Here is an 8,976-nt window from a genome sequence, read left to right on the forward strand (position 1 = left end):
AAACAGCAGCTGATCATGTGCCAGTTTACATAAGGGTTCATGTTACCTCCAACTAGAACCAAGTCTCTCAAATCCACTGAAAGATTTTCAAAAAAAAGAAGTCTAATTTTCAAAGCGGCAGCATGAGGTAGGTTCCAATTCTCATCTGTACTTAATAGATGTGGAAAACAGAAATGGAAAAGCAACTCCAGCTGACGAAAACCTCAAACAAACAGCAGCTGATCATGTGCCAGTTTACATAAGGGTTCATGTTACCTCCAACTAGAACCAAGTCTCTCAAATCTGAGGGGGGAAACTCGGAAATTGATCTAGTGTTAGTTGCAACGTTGACTTAGCCATTGTTATGTGTTAACCTAGTCTTTAACACATCTATCTCATGACATTTCTAGTGTATAGATCCCTAGGTTCAATCCTCAGTAAAACGCACATGTGTGCTCACACGTGTGCACACTTGCGCACGCACACCACACACAGTAAAAATCTGTGTACACTGTATTTTCACATACCAAATAATATCACCTATGAATGATGAGCAGAAGAACCAGGTGGATCAATTAGAAGTCATGATCTACTTGCTTTCACTGGTGCTTTTAATAGCTGGTGTACACATAGCTCTCAATACTTTGTGCATTTACAGCAGACATCATGGCAGAAATAAAGTCTATAGTTATTACTCCTACTCATGGACGCTGACCTAGCAAATTTCACTGCCACGGATTCAATGTATTCTAACAAATACTTGAGTTACCTTCTGACAATGAAACAAATCATTTAATGGAGAGTTCAGTGCTGGATGGGGCAGTTTTCATCTTATCAAAAATAATAGTATCTTCTAGACAGGAATGTTCTTTTCATGGACACAATTTTGAACATGCACTATCAGCTAAGGACTCAGAGCATTTGATTCACCAAGAACTACATTTTACAGGAAAGTGATATGGCAGTCAGTCCATGACAATGCAGCTTATTAATTACATCACAAGTTGCAGTCATCAGAACATGTCATCCTGGTATCTTGATTGCATAAATCTTGAAAAAGAATTGATGTACTACTTAGAGATTATACCCTAGGAATATAGAACATTATTTTTCCAGACTAAATATATGCCCTATGTTAGCAAACATCTTACTGTATTGTTTCTTCACTTCAGAGATCCCAGGGTCTAAGAATCAAGAGGTAGAGACAGGAGTGAGCCCATGTACCAATTAACAATTTATTCCCTCTCATCTCTGCTAGCCCTCTGTGTTATCCTGTCCTGAGATGCTGGAGTCAGATATTACAGCCATTTCACCTCTGTCAGCTGGAATGATACCAGGGTTTGTTAAAAAAAAATGACAGTTGGCACTTCAGGGAAGGGGGATTTCTTCGTGGTTCACATGTGCTTTGATCCCTTCTTCTGAGACGCTCATTAGTATATAGAACACTATGTGCACAGTCCAGGGAATTTCAGTAGTACCCACACCGACAGATGTCTTCCAAGTGATTCTGCCTCCCAGTGAGTTGAGCAGAGACCCTAGGGGCAACTTTATAGACATCATACCTTTGTCCAGTACCCATCACTCAAGACCATGTGGTGTCAGTGGAACCTAGTTATAGAGGTACAGCACCCCTGGGAGGATAGAGCTCTGCCTAAAACCTTGTGTTCTATACTCTGGATTACAAATCATAACAGAGTGCTTCCTTCCACATAATCAGAATCCAAGACTCCCAGAATCACTGAAGAATGACTAGAGAAATAGTTAATCTTACCTAGTGGCTGAGTTTTTACTTCCAATAGGAGAAACATTCATGTTTACTGGCTGGAAAGTCTAAACTGAGGGAAGGTGTACTAACCACGGGACAAAGCAATGGTTCTTCCAAATTGTTGCATATTTGTGCTGTTTCTCATGCCTTTGAGACTTCTATTGAATTGACTGGTATTGAAGATTTAGTTTTATCTGCTAGTTAGGTTATTAGACACAAATCATAGCTGTGTGACTTTACTTATGGATTTAGGGCATCTAATAAACAACTTTTACTGTCACACAGTCTTCCTTCAAGCTATGTGATAAAATTTATTATATACCATAAAAACTTCACCAGAGTCTATTTCTCTCTTTTGACACTTGGGTTCTTGTTACCACACATTTTACTTGTACAAACATGTCAAGTCTCAAGTTCTTTTTTTTTTTTTTTTTTTTGGTCTTTTTGAGACAGGGTTTCCCTGTAGCTCCAGCTGTCCTGGAACTCACTATGTAGACCAGGCTGGCCTTGAACTCACAGAGACCCACTTGCCTCTGCCTCCTGAGTGCTGGGATTAAAGGCATGCTCCACCACACCCGGCTGTATGTTTTAATTCAATATTCAGCTACTTTTATACATATTAATAACAAGGTATATCATGCTTTCTTTATGTAGACTCATACTTCTGCCAGGTAAGTTTTTTATTTCTAAAAGATCTCCTTTAAAATTTTTACATTACAGGTTTATTGATAATGAATTCTTCATTTTAACTTAATTTCTCTCTTTAATGTCACTTTCCTCTCATCCCTTTTCCCTCCGTCCTTCTCTCCTTCCTTCACTTCATCCTTCCCTCTCTTTCCTCCCTCCCTCCCCCTTTCCTGTCTCTCCCTCCTTCCTTCCTCTCTCCTCCCTCCCTCCCCTTTTCCTGCCTCTCCCTCCTTCCTTCCTCTCTCCTCCCTCCCTCCCTTTCTCCATCCTTTCCTCCCTCTCTTCTTCCCTCTCTCTCCCTAACCCCAGACTTCCCTAATAGTTTCCACATTATCTCTGGTTTTAAAGGTCTTAAGTGTGGTTTTATCCAAGTCCATTGGTGTTCTTAGATTTATAAACATTCATTTCCATCAGATTTATAAAACATTCAACTGTTGTAGGTTTTTTTAAAATCCCTCTCCCTACATTTGTTAATAACAGTTGCAGACAATTGATTGCTTCATGTCATATTTTCTGTAATATTTTATCTTCTGTTAATTCTGTATAGTGTATTTTTGTATGATAGTATATATTTTGATATCAGAAGCCTGTTATTATATACATACTATATAGCACTAGCTATTATAAACACACTTCTCTTGTTTCCATTTAGCATACTTTAAGTTGGAGAGATATGGAAAAAATTATTATGCCTGTTTTATAATCTGGTCTACTGTCTTATGTGTTATTATAAAGACAGTTTGGGGGATGGAGAGATGGTTCAAAAACTAAGAGCATTTGCTGTTCTTTCAGAGGACCCAAGTGAGTTTTCTTTCCAACACCCACGACAGGTGCTCAAAACAGCCTGCAAATATAGCTCTAGGGTATCCAACGCCCTTTTCTTGTCTGTGTGGGCATCCACACATATATGGCACATACACACACAAAGACACACATACACATAAATTTACGATAAATATACAAAAGTCAACTTTATTGATTTAATGTTACACATATTACAGGTCTTATTTTTCTACTTTGTGCTTTATTCTTTATTAGATCTTAAACATTGTGTATTTACAATTTTGTGCTGAATATTTTTGCTTATTAGATGTGTTTCTTTTAACATTAACACTGGGATGTAAATAAATGATCTGGGTGCCATTAAACCTTTTTTGATCTAGCTTTAAACTTTTCTAGGCAAAACCCTAACAGATGTCTACGACCCCGAAACTCAGGTAAATTTCAAAACTTTATTTTTTGGTTCCTTTTCTTTCCCTTTTCTTTTTCCTCCTTCCCCCTTCCTTCCTTCCTTCTTCCTTCCTTCCTCCTTCCTTCTTCCTTCCTTCCTCCTTTCTTCCTTCCTCCTTCCTTCCTTCTTCCTTCCTTCCTCCTTCCTTCCTCCCTCCTTCCACCCTCCTTCCTTCCTTCCTTCCTTCCTTCCTTCTTCCTTCCTTCCTTCCTCCTTCCTTCCTCCTTCCTTCCTTCTTCCTTCTTCCTTCCTTCCTCTTCCCTCCCTCCCTCCCTTCCTTCTTTCCTGTCCCTCCATCCCTCCATCCCTTTCTCCTTCCCTTCCTCCCTTCCTTCTTTCCTTTCTTCTTTTTTGAGAAAAAAATGACTCTCACGTCATGTAGTCCAGGCTATCCTTGCATTTACTACATACCAAGGCTGGCCTGGAACTCCTGAAACTCCATGACCCAAGGTATTGCAAGAATGTGCCACCCTGCCCAGCTAAGGCAAACCTTCCTCATCGTTCACCACTATGCTTGTGGATTGTGAAGTGTTTTGGTGGGGGCATCCTCTATCCCCATCCTTTGGCGAGCCTTGAATATTATTCCTTTGAATCCTTCAGAGGTGTTTTTTCCCCTGCTTTCCTCAGACTTGGGAAGTTCTCTTATTCCATATATTGATCATTACTCTGCTGAAAACTCCCGGGCAGCCCTGCGGATCTCCCGAGCTTGCTGTATCCACAGCTTTGATCTCCCACTCTTTCCTCTACAAGCCCTAGCAGCCTTCTCCATCTTAAATCTCATTCTCGGTCCCTTAGTCGTTAAACAACCTGGGTCTCTTCCACTCCAACACCATATTTTGAACATGCTCCAGGAGTGACCTTAACTCATTTTCTTTCTTTCCATCTCTTGGGGATTCCATTCAGTATCTCATATCCCATATCCCGATTCTTTATGTTTATATATTTTGTCTTTTTGATAATGGTGAAGGGTAAAGTTTGCTCTTACCCCGTTTTAATTTCAAGATGAGGTCCCCAATCCTGCTGAATTTGAAGATGGGAGAATCACTCAACCAACTTGGCTTTGGAAGCCTGAAACAAAGAGAGAAAGTGGCCATTTTATTAGCAGAAGTTCTTGGTCCCCCTAATCAAGAGTAACGGATCTTGTTGCTCCTACACGGTGACAGCAAAAATCACTACCTGTGAAACCCAGGGGATCATCAGGGGACCTTCTTGGTAGTAGATTATTGGAAAATTTCAACAAGCAAAATCAATCAAATTATTGAGACTAAGAAGTTCCTAAGACCAATATTTCAGGCCCTTTCAACAGGTAAAGAACTCAAGTCAGCCCAGTTTGTAATCAACTTAGCACATCTCTGACCAAGCCAACGTGTTCTATGACTTACCTGCTGTCGTTTGTATCATGCATGGCGTCTTTGAACATTCTCTGAACATGCTTTTTGCCTTTCTGCTCTAATTAAACTGTGGAAATCTCTTCAGGGCACTGTTTGATGGGCCATTTTCTACAATAAGTGAATATTTCTCTAATAGAATGATTTCTAAAGATCTCAGAGATGATACAGATACCTCACCTATTTCACACTGCTAGTTCTAAGCATGCTGCTCCTTTTCCCTATGGCAAAATCAATTTATGGAAATAGAAAATGAAGCATAATTCTTGTGAAATAAATGGCATAAAAACGTTTCTCCTGCTTTCAGCAGCTGTCTGTTAACACCATATCACTAGCTGTCAGTCCTTAAAGGTTCAGTGAGGCTTGGGAGACGGCTCAGCAGCTAAGAACAGTGGCTGCTCTTATAGAGGATCCAGGTTCGGTTCCTAGCACCCACATGGCAGCTAACAAATGTCCGTAACTCTAACTTCAGAGGAATCAGATGCCCTCTTCTGACCTCTGCGGGCACTGACACAGGTGCACTGACCTGCATGCAGGCAATACATTGATACACATAAAAAAATAAAAAGACCAAAAATAAAAAAAATTCTTTAAAATAATTTTTAATTGAATTTTTGTGTATTTCATACAGAACATCTCAAACAGTTTTAATTATCTTCATACCCCCGTCCCCGCTGGCACCCTACCATAGACTGCCCCCAACTAGAACCCACATACTCTGCTACTGTGTTATGGCCCGCTGTTTCTAGTCAGTGACCCCAGACGTTCCCCAGTGCAAATCCACCCACAGAGGTCTAGTTAGGCTATCTAGAGTCCCTTGTTTTAGGAAGATCAGCTCTTCCTCACCTATCAGTAATCAGTTGCCAAAGTTTCTTCGGGTAAGATTGGGGTCTGCTGTTCATTTTCCCAGATCTATGCTGGGTGTTTGTCTACCTGAGTTTGCATGGGACTTGTGTATGCTGACACCATTGCCATAGAATCATATAAGCAGGGTTCCAGGAGCCTGTAGGACTCTGTTTCTATATGGCCACCTCCTCCTTGACTCTTAAAGTCTTTCTGCCCCCTATTCTGCGATGGTTTCCGAGCCCTGGGTGGGTGAAATTTAAATATAGGAGTCCTGTCCAAGGACCAGCAGTCTGCAGAATTTTAATCTCTACAATTTGGCCATTTATGATCTTTTGTGTTCCTGTCCCTCTGTTGCATGAGGGATCTTCATTAATGAGAACTGAGAGATTCTTTAGCGTCCTCTTGTTTACCCTGTTCTATGTTCCCTGCACCTTAGGTATAGAGGTCGCATTGTAGATGTGTTACTTAGGACTGGGCAATTCATCTGTTAACCCTTAAAGGTTCAATGTGGCTGGAGAAATGGCTCAGCAGTTAAGACTCTGGCTACTGTTGCAGAGGGCCCCTGTTCAGTTCCCAGCACCCACATAGTGGCTAACAAGCAGTGGTAACTCTAATTTCAGATATGTCCGATACCCTCTTCTGACCTCTGCGGGCAATGACACAGGTGCACTTACATGCATGCTGGCAATAAACTCATACACATAAAAATAAAAAGGCCAAAAATAAAAATAATTCTTAAAAAAAGATTCAAGTACTGTGTCCAGTCTTCATTTTCACTATTAATCTTTCCTGTTTGTACAAATGTAGCCAATTCTATAGCCTAGATTCAGCTGCAATTATATTTTCAGAGATATTTGACCATTTATTAACAAGTTTAAAATTCTCCTTTGTAACCAACTTACTCTTTTAATTACATATCCAGTCCTTCATTCAACCATTTCCCGTTTTGAAATATTTTTTGTACCACTAATGCTCCAGTTCACCATCTCCTCCATTTTTCCATCCAGTCACAAAACTCACCAGTCTGCAATTCTTTTTGTAAACAATATAGATTCCATTCTTCAACGTCATGGATGGTGTCATAAAATCACTTTTAACTTTTGTCCCTCTCTTTCTTCATATTATTCAAGTACCAGAAATATAGTTGCCCAGAATAAATTGAGCTCTATTTTGTCTGTCGATATGAAAAAGCAGACATCTGACATCCCCCAATTACAGAAGATCTAGTGCCGGAAGTACAGAAGAAACTGCCGTGCAGCCTAGATTTTAAGCAAAGAGCTTCCTGTGATTTTTTTTGTCTCTAATTTAAACCTCTGCTTCCAGAAGACTCTTTTTAGAAATCTGCTCTTAAACAAAATGCAGCAAGCAAAAGAAGTGATGATTGTTTCCAAATGATGCATATTCAGGAAAAATCCATCATGAGAACGAATCACTTAGTTCATTCCCCTCTTGAGCCAAATTATCTCTGTTGTAAGAAGTGTGAATTTTTGCATTACTCACCCAGGAAAGACAGCTATTTCCTCCGTCTACACCTCTCTTGCTGTAGTACAGCATTTTCCTCACAGTTTCACCTTCTACCTTTTCCAGAGTGAGGAGACTGGAGTTCAAAGCCAAGTGGGGAGACCAGACAGTTATGGGGCTTGGGGGTCAGGGGGAGACACAAAGGCAATGATGACAGAGCTTGTCAGAAGCCGCAAGGGGCACAGAGTCAATCAGAGGGAGACGAGCTGGTACAGAAACCAAGAGGAATGAAGGCAACCATTGATCAGGATGTGAATTAATGATACGGGCTTGAGAAATCCATGGAATCTGCCTCCTTTAGAACTGCTGAATCGGGACTGGAGAGACGGCTCAGTGGTTAAAAACATCGGTTGTTTTTGCAGAAGACCTGGGTTCGAATCCCAGTACCCACATGGCAGCTAACAACTGTCTGTAACTCCAGTTCCAGGGGATCCTACAGCCTCTTCTGACCTCCGCGGGCACTGAATGAGTGTACTTGCATACATGCAGGCAATACACTTACACACAAAATAAAAACAGTAGATAATAAAAAGAACTGCTGCATCACTAGATAGCTGCATCAACATCAGGCCACAACAGTGACTTCTTATATTTGGTTTATTTACCAAAGCGGGGTTTAGAGTACCTACAGTAAAATGAGCAGAAGTCTTTAACATGTCCTTTCAGAAAGGATTTCAGTCTCACTTTCATCTTGTCTTTATTTCTCTCCTAGCGCTGAAATACATAAATTCAACCACATGAAGTGTTACTCTGAACAGTGCACCGAGCTGACTGGCTTCCTTTCCTCTGCCCATGCCCGTCCTGTCCCATGTGACTGGTAGTTTATTTGACAAGGCCTAGTACATGATATGTTATTTCGTTCTTCTTGAGGTCTGTATTGAATGTGAGATGTCCTCTTTAGGAGGCCACACGCAGTTCCCTCCCATGTTAAGGTCTGCGAAAATTGTTGCTGAGCATAGCTTTGTGCCTTTTTAGGACCTGCCTTCTGCTACACAGACTTCTTGATCAGGGCGATATGCTTTCCAAGGAGTGTAAGCAAAGATACAAAGGTCTTGCCACATTGTCATAAATTTGTACAACACTGAAGTTCTATCCCCTCTCCCCCATATTGCACAGAAATATCTATCACCCTAGTTTCAGCAGCAAGAGATGTCAGTTTCCCCTCCTATCTTACATTGACTTCTACCTTCCTTGTAACTGTCACCTGAAAGCAACACCCAGTTCTCTCACAATCTGCACTGAGTTATTGTCCGAAAGTTTATTTCCAGGGTGGTCATTCTTAGAGAGAGAGACCCTGACAGTCTTTGATCCTTTGTACATGGTCAGAAGACACATATGAAAATGCCTGGCATTTTTCACGAAAAAGAAGAGGGAAATTTAAACCCATTTTCTACCATCCAAGGTCAGGCAGGCCATTCAGCAAATTTCCTAGAAGAGTCCGAAAGAAAACAAACTTCATTTATGTCAGCACATAATAAAGAGGGCATTAACCATCAGGGATCTCTCACTGCCATACTGCATTTGTCTGCCAGCAGTGAAATGTGGATAAGTGTCCTTAA

The sequence above is a fragment of the Nannospalax galili genome, unplaced genomic scaffold (assembly GCF_000622305.1).
Source record: "Nannospalax galili isolate Female #2095 unplaced genomic scaffold, S.galili_v1.0 scaffold2098, whole genome shotgun sequence".
Taxonomy (NCBI): domain Eukaryota; kingdom Metazoa; phylum Chordata; class Mammalia; order Rodentia; family Spalacidae; genus Nannospalax; species Nannospalax galili.